Here is an 18,130-nt window from a genome sequence, read left to right as displayed (position 1 = left end):
GGAGATTAATTTTGTTAATTTTCACTGCCAAAAATTTCTAATAAACACAAGCAAACTGATCCACAGCTTGCTAGGTTGATTTTGCTGATGTTCAAGATCTGTTCAGGAACATTTCTTACTCTGTTGATGTTGTTCAGAGAGCAGCAGTAACAGACAAATATACCTACATTCAGGCTCTCTAATGGACAATGCAGTATAAATTCTGTAATAGGTCCATCTATTTCAGTAGCCATCTAATTCTGCATTATTAAAACCAACAGATTTTCTTCATCCTACTGCTTTGGAAAGCAGCAAGCTATAGAAAAGGTGATAGCCAGATGAGAATGAAGCTCCTAGGTCATCAAAAGCTGAGAGAGAAAAGACAACAGCTGAATCGTTCTTCCTCTAGAGCAACAAAGTCAGAAAACGGAAAGAAAAAAGATGAGGCAGCACATTGCAATACTTAGAAGATGAGAACATTTCCACTGTAATGAACCATGTCCCCCAGCATGGGTACAACACCCTACATGTAATTTCAACGTTCCTTCTTCTCATAAGCCTTTTGAGACCAGTATCAGGAAACCATCATCTTCCCAGTCTTCGATGCTGGCTTCCAGCTTTTTGGGTATTAAAACCTGTACTGGGTTTGGATTATCACAAGAGGTAACAAAACAGAAGTGACTTCTTTTTTAACTTTTCTCCTCAGATTTCTATTACATAAAAATAATGGAGAAATGGCACTGATGCAACAGCACATAAAATACTGTGGATAGGTGGACTGATGCAACACATACCTTTCTTTTAGATTACAATGTAGGCAGGACATGGTTTCCAGCATTTCAATCAGTTTTTGAAACTTAAAAACCCCATTTGTTTTTATTAGCTTTGCCTAATTGGTACACCTTTCCTTACCAGACTTTACTAGGTGTACTTCAAATAGTATCTGTTGCAATTTAAGAATGACCTAAACCCAATCTAAATTCCTTCTGCATCAGGTGTTACTTCAGGCCTTTATCAGCAAGCTAAGATTACTAGTTCTCATTTAAGATAACTTCAGTAGCCCATCCCCAAAGAGGAATACTTTTCATATGATAAAATTGTTTTAAATAATTGCTCTCTGAATTAAGCTGGACTCCCACAGAAAAACAGGAAGTTATACTGATTTTCTTCACATTAGGAGAACAGAAATTGCTTCTCAAAAGGCATGAATTCTCAGAACTCTCCCTGCACCAAAGGCTCAATTCTGTGAAAAGCATACGTATGCAAGAAACAGAACTTAAGCTTTCCTTCTTTGAAACTTCTGACATTTTTAAATGTTAATAAAAAAAGTCAGAATATGTTCATATGATAATTCTGAAAACATGCTATAAAATAGCAAAGGTTCTGACTGTGAAGAAAATGGAATGAGGTTTTTCTTGTTGATATTATTTCCATTGTTGATGCTGTTATGCCTGTCCATCCCTGACATGTTAGCATAGTTTGTAAAGATGCCCCGATCCTTCCAGTAAATTTCACCACAGTTAAGGACCAAATCTTAACTTACAGAAAAGCGAAGCTCCATGAAAGTTTTCAAGTAGCTTGTGTAATTTTAATTCAGTAATTCCATCTGATGAAAACACAGAACTGTTTCTATTCTATAAATCCAGACTGTTTTATCAAGTGCCCGTCATATGTTCAAAATAAACTTCCACTTCTGTAACAACTGTGGCAGAGACAGGAATAACAGTCATTACAATAGGCACAATCATGATCAAACGACTTTAAAACTGGACAGCCTCAGCAAACAAGTCCAAACATATTTCCTTTGGGACTATACAGACCCAAGCTTGAAGTCCATGTGATCTGGGCACTACTTATTCTTCCTACCCGAATCAGCCATTTCTTTGCAGAAAATGTGTTATGAAGTATCTAAATTACAGTTGCTTGAATTACTTAGTGAAGACCACAAAGGAAATCTGTGCCAGGTTGAATATAGTAATTTTTCCATGTTTTTTTACTTTTTTTTCTTATTTTTGTAAGTCAAATTACACAAAAAGTATGTTCTGTCACAGTTTCCTACTGAATATTCAAAAGGAATGGTTTATTAATGTGTAAGGCCTAAGTATCCCATGCACTCAGTACTCTCCTGCTGACTTTTCACCATATAACTCTAGATAAGTTTGAGTGTTTCCAAGCACTGTAGTAGACAAAGGTTAGCTTTTTCATGTAAACTTTCTGGAACGTGCCCAAGTTACCCCAATGATCCAATTTCTCTAGATTATTTTCTTTTGTAATGGGACAAACGAACATTGACAGCTAAACCCTTAAGCATATTTGTGCCATTTTAAAACACTACTTTCCTGTAATTGCACATTTTAACTGACTGGATGCATACCCCAAACTTAGTATCTGGTTTTTATTTAAGCCAATCAGCCTGGAAAGCACAAAGACCTACATGAAAGCAAGGAGTATTAATTAAAACAAACCTCATTGTTTTGGAGATTTCTTTTACGTAGGCAGAATCTCCTTTCATGTTGCCTATTCCAGACAGGCAATTGTGTATGATCTTTCCACATTCACCTTCTGTGTACACTAAGGCACACCCCCATACAGAAGTGCCACCGTTAATTAATCTCACAAAACATACAATTAGCTCACAGTCTAGATACAGGCTCTATTCTCTTCTAGAAATAGATTGCCTGGCTGCATACTTTCTTCCTCAAAAGTATGTTAAGTGTTGAAAGCAGTCTAAAAAAGAAAGCATTGCAAGACAATACCACCAATTCTATTTTATTTTAGAACAAAAAAATCTAGTTCGGAAAGCCTACAGTCACTCTCATCTCAATGTTCTTGGGAATCACAGAACTTTTGCACATCTTATATTATCATACCCAAAGTATTAGACTAAGAAGTAACCATTAATAAGTCCAATTCTTGCTTTGGACTTGAGTAGTGTGCCTCACCAGTCCACAAAGAATACCTATTCCCCTACATCTCTAATAGAAGGCACATTCTTCAAGTGAAGGAAAATCCAAGTGCATGCTCTGTTAAAATAATTTTTAAAACCTAACAGGATACCTGTTTCATACAGAAATAGCTTTCTATTTTCATGTCATTGTATCAGTTACTACTACCCAAAGGGACACTAGAATGTAACAGCTGGAACACCCCAGGAATTATTTTTGTTAACTAGATGGCAATTGCTTCCACATTTCTGAAAACTAACCAGGCCCTTCATTGTGCGTTTCTCAGTGCTGTACCAGGCTTCACGTATCACAGGTCCCCTCAGTGTTACGGTATGACATCTTAATAAATGATCATTGCTACCTAAAGACATACAGCGTTTAGTGCCAGAAACCAGAATTTTCTCACTCATGCAACTCTTGCACAGACACAAGAATTTAAGAGCTAGCAGGTTATGAACACTTCTACAGAAGCCCCCCAAAAAAGACAAAGATAACTAAAGATTTTGAAGAATAATTTTATTCCAAAGTTTCCATGTTAATTTCAATGTTTCCAAAGGATGCAGCGTAAGCAGTAGAAACAGTTGAGAACAGTAAATCAACTCCTTCCACTCACGATATCCGCATACGGAGCGCTACAGCCAGTGACAAAATCTCCTGACCCTCTCTTACCTTTGCTTAAGGTTATGTGCAGGTTACAGCCCGAGTGCAATTTCTGCAGTTGTTAACGCTAACTAGGAACTTCAAACCAAGCAAGATTTAATCGCGTGGCTTATTCATCATCCGCGATCCCCGTATCGCCCCCGAACAAGCGTGGCAACTACGCGAGTCCTTCACAGACACACCTCGAAGCTCGCCCCCCCGGGACGCGGGTGTTTCTTTGCCGCACCCGGTGCGAAAGGGGAAGGGGCAGCACCCTCTGCCTACCCCCGGGGCCTCGGCTCCGCGGGGACGGGGCGCTCCTCCCCACAAGGAGGCTGCGGGAGGGAGCCCGGCGCGCAGAGGCGAACGCGCGCTGCCTGCAGCTGGGCCCAGGGGCGACCGCGGCCTCCCCGGGCCGAGCCCCGCCTGCAGCGGCCGGGCCGGGCCGGGCCGCACCGCCCGCCGCGCCGGCCACGCGCGCTCGGGGGCCGCGGCGGGAGCCGGTGGCGCCCCCCGCCCCCCAACCAACCGCCGCATCCTGCCACCACCCCCCCGAGCCTTTTCTCTCTCCGCCCAAAGCGGCGGGGGCAGTTACAGCCCCGCGGCCGCCGCCACGTCCCAGTCCCCTCGTTAAGGCCGAGGGGGGCGGGGAGGCTTTACCTGCCGCATGGTCGACTCACGAGCAGGGGGAAGAAAGGGGGGTGGGGGGATGCGCCAGGGCCGCGGCGGCGCCTCGTGCTCCGCTGCCGGGGAAGGGGCGGGGGGGGGAAAGGAGGCCGGGCACGGGCCCCCCCAGCCACCGCCCCCCGGGCCCCCGCCGGCCTCCCTCGCCCACCCGCGCAGCCCCAGGCCCGGCGGCGGGTCTCGCCGCCGCCACGTGATGAGGCGGCCGCGCCGCCGTGTCCCCCCCGCGTGCCGCTCCGCATCCCGGGGAAGGTGGTGTCCGTTACTGCCGACCGTCACCGGCTCCTTCTTCTTCGTCCGCAGCCCCTGCCGCCCCCCGCCCCCCCGCCGCCGCCAGCCCGGGGCCGGCCGCCACCCTCACCGCAGCGCCGGCCGGTTGTGGGGGAGGGAATGTAAACAAATGGGGTTTTATAGCTACCTCACTCGAGTGCCGTGTGCATCTCCCTCTCCGCTCGGTACCAAACCGCCGCGGCGCCTCCTCCTCCTCCTCCTGCAGCTCCTGCCGCCGCCGCCGCTACGCTATTCACCAACCACGGCTACGCCAAGCCCCAGCGCGCTCTCCACACTCACCCCTACGCACCATGCGGACCGGACTACACACGCGTCCCCGCCGCCGCTTCACCCAATGCGGAGCCATTTCCTCCCCTCCCCCCGCGCCGCTTCGCTCCCCCCTCCCCTGCTCCACCACAGACTACGAAAATGGCGTAGAGCCTCTCTGCCCCCCCCGCCCCCCTCCCCTCCCTGCGGCGGCTTGCGCTCATCACGCCAGTGCTGGGAGCCGGCCGGCGCTGGGCGGGAGGCGGGACGCGGCCCCGGGGCAGGACGGCGGCGGATCCTGGGCCTTGGGCGGCCGCGGGGCCCGGGCTAGTCCCCGGCCAAGAGCCTTACGGCCCCCCGGGCAGGCGGGGGAAGCGGAGCCGGCGCCCGGGCCGCGCCGCCGTTGGCCGCTGGGCCGCTCGGCGGAGAGCCGGGCCTGGCGCCGGAGCCGGAGCCGGGGCCGGGCCTTGGCCGCCGCCTCTGCGGCCGCCGGGCTGCCTGGGCTCCCGCGGGCCTGGGGAGAAGGGGTCGCTCAGGAATAAAGCGATGCTTCGCGGGTAGAGCTTGGCTTTCCTACCGAGGTACCTTCCCGAGAACGAGATGCGTATTACCCCTCATTTATTTAACTAGCAAATCCTGTCAGGCTTGCTCATGAAATAAAAGCAAAAACTTTATCTAGATGCCAAACAGCCCCCCTTTTCAAGGTGGTGCCCCTCGTCACGATACATTTGATTCTTAGACAACAGTTATAGAACTGAAAAAAAACCAACAAAAGCTTATGTAAATTAAAAACCTTACTAGAACCGTACTGAGAATCAGTAGACATCTTGGTTTATAACATGAGACCTACAATACATGGGAGTCTTCCACATCAAATACTGTTTTAAAATAAACCAGCTTATTTTGCAATGGTTATTTATAGAAAGTATGTTCAAAGGCTGAAATGCAGTTGTAGGGACATTTCAGATAAGTTATAGGCCATTTCATTTTTCCTTCTGAGAAGTTTGCATACAATTTTAAGCACATTTTCCTGCAATAACAACTGATGTTTCATGGCAGGCTTCAATCTACAAGCAAACCGACCTCTCCCGTATTTGTTAAGGAGGGATGCATTTTCCTTTTAGACTCATATTACTGAATTGAACTAATTTGCCTAACCCTTTCTAAAGTTGTGCCTTTGTTAAACCAGACGATTCACACCAGCACTACACTAAATCTGGCCTGGCAGAGCCACAATCCAATCCTAGTCATAGTCCTATCTTCTTTACCCCCATGGTTATCCACGTTGATAGCCTCCCAAAATCATTATGTGAATTTTTGCTTGGTGACATATCCCTAGAAAACCAAACTAGTTTAAAATACTAAAAATGTAAAGAATTAATCGTGGTTGTTTAGGAACCAAAAGAAAGTTGATGTAAGACTCCAGAAAAATGTAAGCATAAAACTGAAGTCACAGTGCAAAAGGAAACCAGAGTAAACTTTTCTTTTTTCATGTCCCAGTGACAGACTAATTTCAAATCTCCTCCAGCACCTTTTTCTCTCTTTAGTATTTATTTTGAGGGGAAAAAAATAACACCTACATTCCCTCCCTCATTTTTTTTTTTTTTTCCAAATATCTTACTGAATCAACCACTAGAATACAAACCATACTAGTCCAAAAATTTGACAACCCCTGCCCAGGTCAAGTTTCAGGGACTGTTAAAGTAATTGTCAGGTTCTATACCAAACTGTTGCACCAGATCATTTGTATGTTGATTTGAATGATTTCTGCCTCAAAGCAGGTCCTTTGTCAGATTTTTTGTACAGCAAATAAAATACAGGTCTGATTCTGACATTGGTCATTAGACACCTACCACAATACCCACTGTTGATCACTAGGCGTGACTGATTTGTATTGCTGTTTGGTCTAGAAAGAAATCCACCGAGTGCAAAGAATATAAAAAATGTAAAGCTTTTTTTTCTTCCTTCAGAGTTTATTCTGAATGAATTCTACATGGTAATAAAGTAGAGCATATGGGGTTTGTTAGCTTTTCTGAGCAAAATTCAAATAATGTAAAAATCTCATTAAGAAAAAGAAAATCAAGAACTCTAGTAAGAGCACTACAATGGATGAACTGGAATTAAGATGTTTAATACAGAGAGGCCCTTTAAAAGTTCAGGCTTGATTGATTTTGTACTAGTTTTACTGTATTTAGAAAACTTAGAAAGTTTAGGTAGGTGGGTAAGGAAGCTTTTCTGAAGGCAACTTTGCCTTATTGTGGAGGTACTGATGTTACATAACTACTTTCCAGAGATTCACCCAAACAAGGTACACCAATAAAAATATCTCCGTATTAGCGGCTTCTCTGTGCAGGAGTCCTCCTCCTCTCCAGCTGTTACAGCTTTAACATGTATCTGTGTATTTTAAAGCCAGAACCGACCATTAGTAGGCCTGCCAGCACTATGAGACAGAGTATCCTTTCCTGTTTACCAACCAGTCTCATTGGTATTTTGAGTTAGGATATAACTTTCCCAGGTAGTCTGTTGATGGCTTATCTCTTGATACATCGAAAAGCTTGTTTGTATCTAGACAACCCTATAGTTGCACAGTGTATCTTGCAATTAGGTTACTCCTTGGTAGTTTTAACCATCTATTTTTGTACAAGACCTGCATGCACAACAATACTTAAATTATGAGTCTCTATACCACAGCTTCAGAAACCCAGAACTAAAACTACTGAATCAGGCATTACTAGGAAAAGCATGCAGCATGAGCAAGAAAAGTATGCTTCCCTGTAAAGCATGTGGAGCAACTTTCAAGTGCTGCAGGGAAGCTGGTACAACAGAGCAGGGTAGCCAGCACTGCAAGAGTGCTGATCGCTTGTGGTAAGACAAATGCATGCAACAAATCCAGATTGACTTTTCAAGCTTCAAACAGAATGATATGTTACTATACTTAGAACAGAACTTCTTTATTTCCCCCTCTCCTCTCACAGGGCACTTACTTGCTGAGTAACACTGCACAGTACACACTTATACGCTGGGCTGCAGGAAGGGAATATATCCTATCAAGTAACATAGAAGGGCTTGGGGCATAATGCTGCAAAAGCAGATCACGGCTTTCAGCAGGGCTCGTCTCAAGATGGGCTCTTGTCTAGAGGCACATCTCCAACTCCAGTACAGTGCTATAACCTCCTTCCAGTACCCCATGGGCCTGATGCATTTGGTCAGCAGACCCTAGTTTAGGTCAGCTAGATGTGTTGGCACAGAAGACCGTAAAGGAAGAGACAGGATTTAGTGGTGTGCTTCAGTTGTGAGATGCAGGCCTAAAGATGGTGTGTGAGAATGACAGATCTCATATGCTGATTTCTCTTCCTGTCCTCCCTTGTAACAACCCAATTGCATGTGACAGATAGAAGGTTGACATATATACGTATACACAAAAATAATTCGTTTAGAAGCAACTCTTTCCTCGCTATTAATTTAAAGAAAAAAAAAAAAAAGAGAGAATTTAGGTTTTGCTTCCACTTGTGTTCCTATACCCAGTTAGTGATTCTGCACACGGGTTTGGTTCTTGCATCCTGCTACTGCCTCTGACTGTAAGCAGAAGTGAGTCTTGTGAATATTCTTTGGAGATTAGGAACAATAATATTGAAAAAGATTTTAACTGGGAGAAATTAATTTAGAAAGCTAGTAGTTGAAGGTGTATACACATCTTCTGCTATTTAAGTGGGAGGAAATGTCACTGTTTGTTGCCAAAATGAAGTTTTGTACCCCTCTGGCAAATTCAGGCTTTTTGGTTGAAGAACCCAACTTAATTTCCTTACTCTTGAAATATTGATGTCTCATAAAAAAAAACCAAAAAACAAAACCAAAACAAGTTAATGGCTTGAAACATCAACTTCCTTCTTTATTTGAAATAATCTTCTTCAAAGATTCAATCAGAATTTAGGGCGGTTTGAATGCCAAAATAGCTGGGTTTGTGGTGTATATGCTACACGTATATTTTCTTTCCTGTTCTTTAAAACATTTTTCTAGCTTCTGTCCTTGCCTTTCATTCATTCTGAGAGCCTGAACCAAAGTCAGAAATGCCATTTCTAATTTGACAATGGCCAACAAGTATTATTCAGCTTGCTAAAGAGATTCATGGAGATAGCAAGAGGGAGAATTAACCTCGAGGAGATAGTGAATGGCTAACATTACAGAATTTTCCAATCTGGATCTCAAAATATGACCGGTTGACAGTTATCTCTTCTGATTTGAATTTGCTGATGTATTACTATATGTGGTTATTTGCATCGCACAGATTTACTTGTACTTTCACTATTGGTAGGTTGATATGTACTTATTCCCAGGCTATAGAAGAGGACACTGAGATTGAGTGCTGAAGCAGCAAAAGCTTTGTTTATGGCAAGGACATAAGCAAAGGTGTTTAAACATCAGAGTGAACTTAAATATCACTACAAGCAAGTAGTGTTTCTGTGATTAAAGCTCACACTTTGAAATAGACAGTGACATCCTCTGGGGGATTTCACTGCCTCAGGACTACTTGGCTTGTTTGCAATTAATTTAAAGCCCAAGTCTATTTAACTCCAAGGCCTTACGTAAAACTGATACTTTTAGTAGAGACAATATATGTTCTTTTCACATTCCTGCTAATGTGTTAGTTCTAATCAGCTTCAACTGTATAAATTCCAGTGATAATTCAAAGTATATCTGGCTAGTTTTACACCATCTAGAAAGTATAATTTGAAAGTTTCTTTACTCATAAGGTGGGACAAAAAGGGAAATCCATCGGAGCTTTTTTGTTTTGTTTTTTGTTCTGTTTTGGGTTTTTTAAACATTTCTTACCCTTCTCTTACAACAACATGTACATACTCCCCTGTTTGGACAGTATATAAACATGTATGGGCACATGTGTAGGTTTGAAGCAAAAGTGTTGGTGTCAGTGATAGTGTGTCATTTCAAATATGGTACCAGTGTAAACACTTACGGGAAATTAGTTTAAATAGACACCCAGGATTTTTTTTTTTTTACATGCCAAAACAAGATACAGGTTTTCAAGATCTTTGTTTTAGAAATTTTTGAATTGGTCTCTTTGTGGGAAAGGGTTAGGCTTTTTGATTTTGTTTTTAAATACAAGCTGACATTTTAAGTGAAAAAAAATGAAAACCTTTTTCATTGGCTCTAGAGTTAAGGTTACATAAACATCAAAGGACATAAGCAAAAGGGCGTGATGCTGCAGCAACAACTGAAGTATTTGTTCCACACAAAGCTTTTTTTCTGCAATATTGAAAAAAAGCCCATATGGCTCATAGACCTTTGGTTAATTTTGCAAAGCTAGCAAACGCTAGTATAGCTTATCCACAGGAAAACTCTTGCTGGGCAATCTTTATTTTATTAAATGACTCTTCCTTTTTTTGTTATTATTTGTTTTAAACATAACTTGCCAGTCCTCCTGTCTAAAGCACTCAAAAGCCCTTTCATTGGATCTGAGACACACGGCATTTGCTGGTAGCAGGGCTGGGGTAAGATTCAAAATGGAATATATTCAAAAGTGAGGACAGTGTGTCACAGCCTTCTTCCTCTCTTGCAAACTTGGGTTTGTTTATTTTTCTCCCTTCCTTCCTGCCTGTTGAAAGCACCTGTTTGCTTGTGGCTTCTTTTCTGTATGCACTGGTTGCAGAAAGATCTCATCTTCATACCAAAGGATATGATGGGAGGGAAAGGCCAGACAGCTGCTTCCTTCAGCACATGACTGGGGTGAGATTGCTGAGCACAAAGAACTTACGGTCATATCCATAGAAGAGTTCTGTATCAATAAATATGGGATATTCTCTGCTGGAGTCAGGCAGAGTTCAAAACATTAAACAAAGCTGTGCTAGCTGGCTCTAAATTCCTCTAAAAGCTTACACTTATGAAAGCAAACTGGATTGATTCCAAAACTGACCCACCTCACTGAAGAGGAAATATTGACTTTAATGTAATCTCTTTACATGCTGAGGAATTTGTTTTACACTCTCTTCTCAAACAGAATGGAAAAATTTAATGATACTATCTCTGACATTATTCGAAAGAAGCAATGAGCAGAATAAAGTAAGAAAATGAAGGTCGCTATTTTTTATCTCAGTCCCTGTCAATTTTTAACCACTGGGTTGGTGATTGGCAGTCTTTATATATGACTTAGACTTAGCTGAGTAATACAAGCGTAGCTCTTCTAAAGCTGGATTTTAGTAGGCAGCTGGGGTGAAGTTCCCCCTTTCTTTCACCTCTGTTGTTCATGGAAGTGGAAATGACAAATTTTAAACTCCTGCAATTCCTCCATGATCAGCAGGAAGAATCAGGAAGCCAAGGCGTCCTTAATTTACTGGCTACCTCTTTTGAATACCTCAGGATGGACTCATCGTCTATGAACTTTCAGCAGTGGAAAGGGAAGACAATATGAGCTACTGTGGACATGCTTCAATAACTTAAGCTTGAATGAATGGGCAAGGATGTCATACAGCCTCATCCCTTCTTTGTCATGGATCCAAAGCCTCAAAGGAACACCTACAGAGAAGACAGGAGGCAAGAACATGCACTGGCAGGGAAAACAAAGATATTGTTTGCAGAAATAAAGCAAATTATGAAACAGATGTTTTGTTTGCTTTTCTTTGAATCAACTGTACCCGTAGCAAAATCTAAAATCAACAGAAAGGCTCTCAAAATCAAAATTATTGATTACTGGCCCACAGTTTAAAGAAAGCGTTAGCTTAGCTTAGCTGGGTTTATCCTTCCTTGCCTGATAATTACATAAATGGGAATTGGAGGGAGCAGTAGGATGCTGGCCTTCAGGGTGCCATAGATGTTAAAAGTACACGACCTTGGTTTTGAAATGCTGGCATGCACTGAAGTTGTTGCGTTTTTTCCCCATAATTTACATTTTTGTATTTGTTCCACCTGTATTCCATGATGTAAAAGCATGCTAACCCCATCCCATTTCTACAGAAAATAAATAAGGAGATACCAAGAGGAGTATGAATGACATTAGGAAACACCTCAATTTCCAAACTTTTAACTACAACCATTGGACAGTACTACTATGTGCTGCAGCTTTATTTTCCATGTTGCTGCCCCAAAATGCTTTGCAAAGTTGGATGGTAATTACAGCTTTAATGACACAAGTAGGAGTGTGAATTTAAGCATAAACAGTTATGAAGAAGAGACTAAACTTCAGCTGATATACAAAAAGTTGAAGCATAGGGACATGTAGAATATGGTCTAAATGACAAGAAATGTGAAAATCAGAGATGAATACCAGTGAAATTACATGGAGAGACAGGCCACGTGAATGCTGCGCAGCTAGAAGCTGGGAAGAGAGTCAGAGAAATGGGGAGGCCTGTTTCATTGCTATTTTTCAGCTGCATAACTTAGCAACCTCACTTGATGCCTGTTGCTGTAAACCAGTAGTAACTCCACTGAGAGCAAGCTATCGTAGCAGCAGGATAGACTAATACAGTGATGAATAAATCCCATTATCCTTTAGAAAAGGAAGAGAAGTTTTGAAGCATTTCCTCAAGCAAGCACGGGACTAGTGAGACTGCTTGTGAAAGAGGGGATGTGGTCATGTGTCTTTGCTGACATGTCAGGTGATATATTTGTCATGTATTAAAGCATTAAGAGGGCTTTGAGAAGACTCCAGGGTGGGAGTGCCAATAAAAAAGCAGAGACAAGATGAAGCCATTTCTGCAATGGTTGGGTTGGACTAACATTGCTGAGATAACTAACCGACTGTCAGACTCAGGGGAAGCAAACCAGTCGGAGACAAAATGCCAGTTTTGTCAACATTGAAATTGGGAAGAAAATAAAAAAGAAAAAAGTTATGTCTGAAAATGTTTGATTTCACTCACACTATTTTATGTCTTCCCACCCCTCTCTGATAACTTTCCCTTCTTTTGTCCCTTACCTCTCACTTTATAAATATATACAAAGGGTAAACTCAGATGAGCCTCTATGGTAGCTCTAATGAAATTACTGTGGATTTCTCCAAGAAAAACATATGAGTTTGAGTTCATGCCTTTTGTTGGTAAAGCAGAGCATTCCAAGAATATTTAAAACAAAATGTTGAATAGCAAAAGCTGTTCTTTATAGCAGGTTTACATTATTGAATGTATACCAAAATGCTCCACAAGCAAACAGTGATATAATTCAAGGCTGAAAATAAACTGAAAAAGAAAACAAATACTACTGCCTTTTGGACAGGTAGGGGCAAAATTCAAGGTCTTGGAGTGAACTGATATTTATTCTTTTAATTTAATCATGGTGTCATCTCTCAATAAATATATCTGCTGATGGAACTGCTTCCAACAGGTGGCTTTCTCTACTGAATAGTTTTTCAGTATAAGTTACTGCTGAAGATTCTTAGCTATTTCTTAGAAATAAAAAAATTACCCATGAAGGTGCTTCATACTGTTCATATATTAAAGTGAGTGGCTAGTGATTCTCACTGAAAGCAGCCTCACAGTAGCTTTTGGCTATCAGACCACTTATGTAGTTACCTAAACCTTGTACCGTAATACAGTTGTCTGAATCATAGCCTTCCTTTGAATAGCATTTATTTCAGAGAATCATCTTTCCCTATTTTTTGCAGGTAGTTTGGTATAAGTCTTTGTAGCTGGGTAACCACTGTAATTCATTCACATTTTCAGAATTAGTTTTCTATTAATTAAATGTTAAATATATGAGACACAAATCCACTGGATTAATTCCAAGTAAAATCTGAAGTTTGAAAGCCTACAATCTATTAAATTTCCAGTTCACTAAAATTCTGAGAATAAGTTTCTGAAGCACGACATAATATCCTTTGGCAAATCAATATACATAATGAAAAGAAGGAAATTGTACACAGGAGCTTCTTAAAGGTCTTAGTCTTAAAGGACTGTTTCTTAAAACCAAGTAGAAAGTAAAACTAAAGTCAATAATTACTAATAATTTGCAAGAAAGCTTGGAATAAGAATATTTTGGGCAAGCCAGTTACTTGAAAAGAGACTGCTTGGGGCTCTCCAGCTCACATGTACCTGGGCTGGGCTGGCTCATTGCCAAAGTCCCATGTGAAGCAGAGGCCAGATTCTGGGAAATCCTCACCCCAAAACCAGCGCATGGAGTTTTACTTAAGTTTATCTCAAATGACTGAAAAGTACTTAGTTTGGAAAGTGTAATTCTTGGATAACATTATTTATATTACAGGGTGTGTCAAATTCATAGCATAAGAATTACAAGAATTCATTGTTTTTACAAGGGAGCTTTGGTTTTAATACAATCTACACTTCTTACCCTAAAAGAAGTATAGAAATTTTGGCCCCATTTTCTCAGAAGATACTAACAGTATCACAGCTATCACTGGTTAGATGAAAACAGACTTAGTTATGCAGCTTCTAAACAACAGTGAATCAGAAAACGAACTGCCAGCCATGACATGCCTGAAACTACTGCACGCACGCCCTTCTTGAGAGCAGCGCGCACATGTTACAGAACAGATCAGTCCACTTACATGATGTTGAGTGCCAACTTCATAATTCAGGACAGCGGTGTCTGATTCTTGTCATTTCTCTCTTTCTCCTCTTCCTCATTTCAAGGAGGGAGAGACTGCATGGCCTATAGTCACTTCCCTCAACAGGAATAGTTTCTATCTATGCAGTTTCTTTTTTAAAAAACTGTATTTTTAAGGACCTGTTTGAACAGGGGTTTTTTATTTATTATTATATTGAAACTGAACCTTGAGCTAGTAAAACCAATATTATGGTAGTGCTCTAGTTCTAAAACCAGAGCTGCTGTTTTCACAGGAGGACACTTCAAATTGCTGCACAAAACTTTTAACTGTTGTGTGCCAAGATGTGTGCAGTGTACAAGCCCCAGTTACTATGAACAGCAAAACAGCCGTAGGCTATTTTTCAGAGGTTACTGCTGATAGTTTTAACTGTAATCCAAAATCTAATGCAGAGAAAAGTGATTTTTGCAGGGGAGGGTGGGGTGGATCAAAATTACTGCAACTTTTTCCATTCATTTTTTTAACTCCAATGGTGTTGCACTGCAAACCAGCACAGAAGCAGCATTCATTTCAAAAGTCAATGATATCCTGAGAGCAAAAGAGAGAGTCAGTCTTCATGCCAATATAACCTGATCAGCAATCGTTCAGAAAGCTGAGTGAGGAGGAACTAACAAGACTTTGAGAATTTGGCAGGAACATATGGAGTTGCCCCCAAACATCTCTGTCTATTCATTGTACCCAGAGCAGTTCTGGCTTCCTCAGGTATCCCGCAGCTTTCTGTCTTGCTATGGCTCATGTTGTCCTTTAGCTGGAACCACCAGCAAGGTCACCCAGCCATTTTGGGTTATAATGCCATCTAAATAAAGACCACAAACAACTCTGCTCTCTTGTCCTCAGAAAATATGCTTTCCTAAAGTCTGACAGATACGGTGAAAATAACTTGGCCACAGAAACCTTTTCAGAGTTTATTCAGTCTTCATAAGGCAGTAGTTTCTATTTTCAAGAATCTCAGCAAAAGGAGCCCACCTTCTTTTTCCTGGCATGACTTAAATTTATGTTCTCAACTGTGAAGAAGCCCCAGGGACAGACATTCTAGTTTCCAGTTGTAGGAAATCAGGCCAGCAAGTTTTTTCCTTCTGGGGACAGCATTGTCATGTCCTTTTCTGACAGTGTATATTACAACAGAGACAAATTGTTGAATTTCCAGCTGGTGAGGCAGCTGGAAAACATTTGCCAATGTAAATAATAATTCATCCACTCTTTAGATAGAGCAGAGAAGAGTAGCATACCACTTCTGTATTCAACAACTTGTGCTGGGGTGGGGCTTATGGATGGATTTTATTTTTTTTGTGTGTGTGGCCTATGTCACCAGAATAACTTAGTGTAATAGAAGAGTAGGAGAAATGATTGACAGCAGGCCCCTGGTTATGTGTATGCATTTTGTTATGTTTTTCCCCAAACCAGTCTGTCATCTTAATGATGCCAGAAAAAATATTCATTAGTTGTCTGTACTGGTGGCGAGGTCCATGCAAGCTAGGGACAGTCATGTTCACAACAGACCAAACATATTCAGTCTGGGATGTGGTCTAAAACAGAGCATCTATCTAGACCTCCTCTGAAGTGGTCTTCCCTCTCTGACTCTTCTCTCCTCCAATTCCTCCTACTGCTATTACCAATGCAGCTCCAGAAAAGTAGTCATGTTGGTATTAGGACATCAGAATGGGTTTTTTTAAGGTTGGGAAACAATACCTAAACTAGTGCTGATGGTTCCTCTGTGGCAGCACTTGCCAAGGTGGAATTGTAACTGAATAGTGACAAGTACAGAGGAATCATTAAGAGACACAAATCTGTTGCTGATAAGGGCTCAAATGTAAAACTTAAGCTATCTATCCCTCTTCACCACCAGGTCACTCTTCTTACTGCAGGCCTTTGAAGTCTCTAACCCCTGACTGTTATTACATAGCATGTCTCTGAGATAGCCATACCCTGGTGACGTAGAGGACATAGAATATATATGTATTCTGTACCTGAGTTACTGATGAGGAATAACCTTCCCAGATTAAGTTTTAAAACAGTTTTCCTTCAATATCATACAGGAAGAGGCAGCCTGAAAACGCATTCCTGTTTGATGCTTGCATAGCAAACATACACCAGAACGGCTTTTCACAGCATCACTGAAGTTAATGCCTGATAAAAACAGCTTCTCCTCAATAGGCTTTGTTTTCTCTAGCCTGACTTTATTTTCAGGGGATTAAAATCTAGCAATAATATTTGTATGGTCTTGAAACTCTCTTCTGTTTTTGGAAAAAAGCACGTTGTTAATATAAGTTCAGAGAGGACGCAAAAAATGTTTTCCTTTAGTTTCACTTTGTCATGTTCTAGGAGGAGCAAAACCAGACACCAGAAACTTCCCACAAAAAAAGCTGACCACTAGAGCTTTTTCAAAGAACTTATTTCAACACTGATCTTTAAAAAAAGATATTTAAAATGTTGTACATAATTTTGAGATCCCTATAGCAATACTACTTTGTTGAGATGTTTGAAGCTAGTATTTAAAACAATTTAGTTTTAAGTACTTCAAGTATCCACAAACTACAGGTAGGAATGATTACTGAAGTGCTTAAAAAACAAGCCAGCCATATGCGAGTGATACAATTTTCTTCTTTACCCATACACTCAAAACATACACATTGTCTTTGGCAGAAAGACACCTTCCATCTGACAAATCTGTACGCTGTTGGAAAAATTGACACTGATGTTCAGTAGGGAACAGTGAGTCCTGTGGAGACAATGGGATGCAAGACTTTCCTCCCTCCACCCCCCATTGTGCTTGTGGCTGGTGGAGTTCCAAGAGAACATGGAAAAAAGATTATTTGGTTTCTATTACCCTGAAGCAATCATTTCCAGTAGTCACCTAGTGAACCTAGAGGAAGTCTGCTTAGTTTATTTTTTTTTCCCTGAAAAGGATGATAAAACAAGTTTATAAAGGAACATAGGTACTTACCCTTTATCAGGCTTCAATTCAAGAATTTAAAATATACTGCTGGCTTTACACAGGCAAGTACTTACCTTGACTCAGTTGCTTAGTAGCTCCTTTCAAATCAAATCAATGGGAATATAAATGTGCTATGAGTGAGACACACGCTTCAGGGTCTTGCTGAATCATGTCCTTTGCATGTCACAATCATTACTGAAAAATGTGGTCATGACCATACACCAAATTAGGACAAGAGCATTTGTTCTGGAAGGTAGAGCCTGGCTGGTTTGCATGTGAATGGCAGAGGGGTGGGAGGAATGTTTCCTGTTGTGAGACTACCAAGCATTTGCATCTTTTCCAGATTCTCACTTCTGGAGAAATCCTAGGTGCTAGAAGCCAGGCATTTTGAAAGCCACGCCATTTTTTAGGTACACTGCATTCACATTTAAAAAAAAAAAAAAAGAAACCAATAACAAATAAAAAAAAATCTTGATTTCTGCCAGGTATGTGACACCATAACAACCACCATAACAACATAACAAATCTGCACTTTTATAAAATGTTTCATACACAAGGAATTCAGTATGAAGATGACATTGTTTCTTTCTCTATTTGATAGTAACATTTAGGCCTCTCTAGTATGCAGAGAAGTATATGTATACTGCTCCCAAATATTATGTGGCTCTAAGAAATGCAATATACCAAACAGCTGATGCAAAATCTACTAAAATTAATATGCTCACTTCAATAAACTTTGGATTAAACTTCAAAGTTAGTTTAGTTTCAATGGAGATTTTTTTAATGACAATGGGAGAGAAAATATAAAAGATAAAACCAACATCTACAATTAAGCAGTACTGCACA

General features: G+C 41.2%; 1 protein-coding gene and 1 long non-coding RNA gene across 4 annotated transcripts in view; one reads left to right on the top strand and one right to left on the bottom strand.

The window, feature by feature from the left end:
- Nucleotides 1–17,853, bottom strand: part of SLC39A10 (solute carrier family 39 member 10) — a 57,139-nt gene extending 39,286 nt beyond the window's left edge. For 2 of the 3 annotated variants that reach the window (XM_074872744.1, XM_074872746.1), the window contains exon 1: nt 4,666–4,803. The gene's annotated coding sequence lies outside the window, so the exon portion shown is untranslated. Of the gene's footprint in view, nt 1–4,665; nt 4,804–17,358 lie in introns of those variants that run through there. The other variant, XM_074872745.1, reaches the window with a different exon arrangement.
- LOC141944935 (uncharacterized) lies at nt 5,072–11,398 on the top strand. Its single transcript, XR_012629370.1, has 2 exons — nt 5,072–5,365; nt 11,157–11,398. It is a non-coding gene; the product is annotated as an uncharacterized LOC141944935 (long non-coding RNA).
- Nucleotides 17,854–18,130: the final 277 nt, after the last annotated feature.

The sequence above is a fragment of the Strix uralensis genome, chromosome 6 (genome assembly GCF_047716275.1).
Source record: "Strix uralensis isolate ZFMK-TIS-50842 chromosome 6, bStrUra1, whole genome shotgun sequence".
Classification (NCBI taxonomy): Eukaryota; Metazoa; Chordata; class Aves; order Strigiformes; family Strigidae; genus Strix; species Strix uralensis.
Note: the sequence above shows the minus strand (reverse complement) of the source record. Positions and strands in the feature narration are given on the sequence as shown.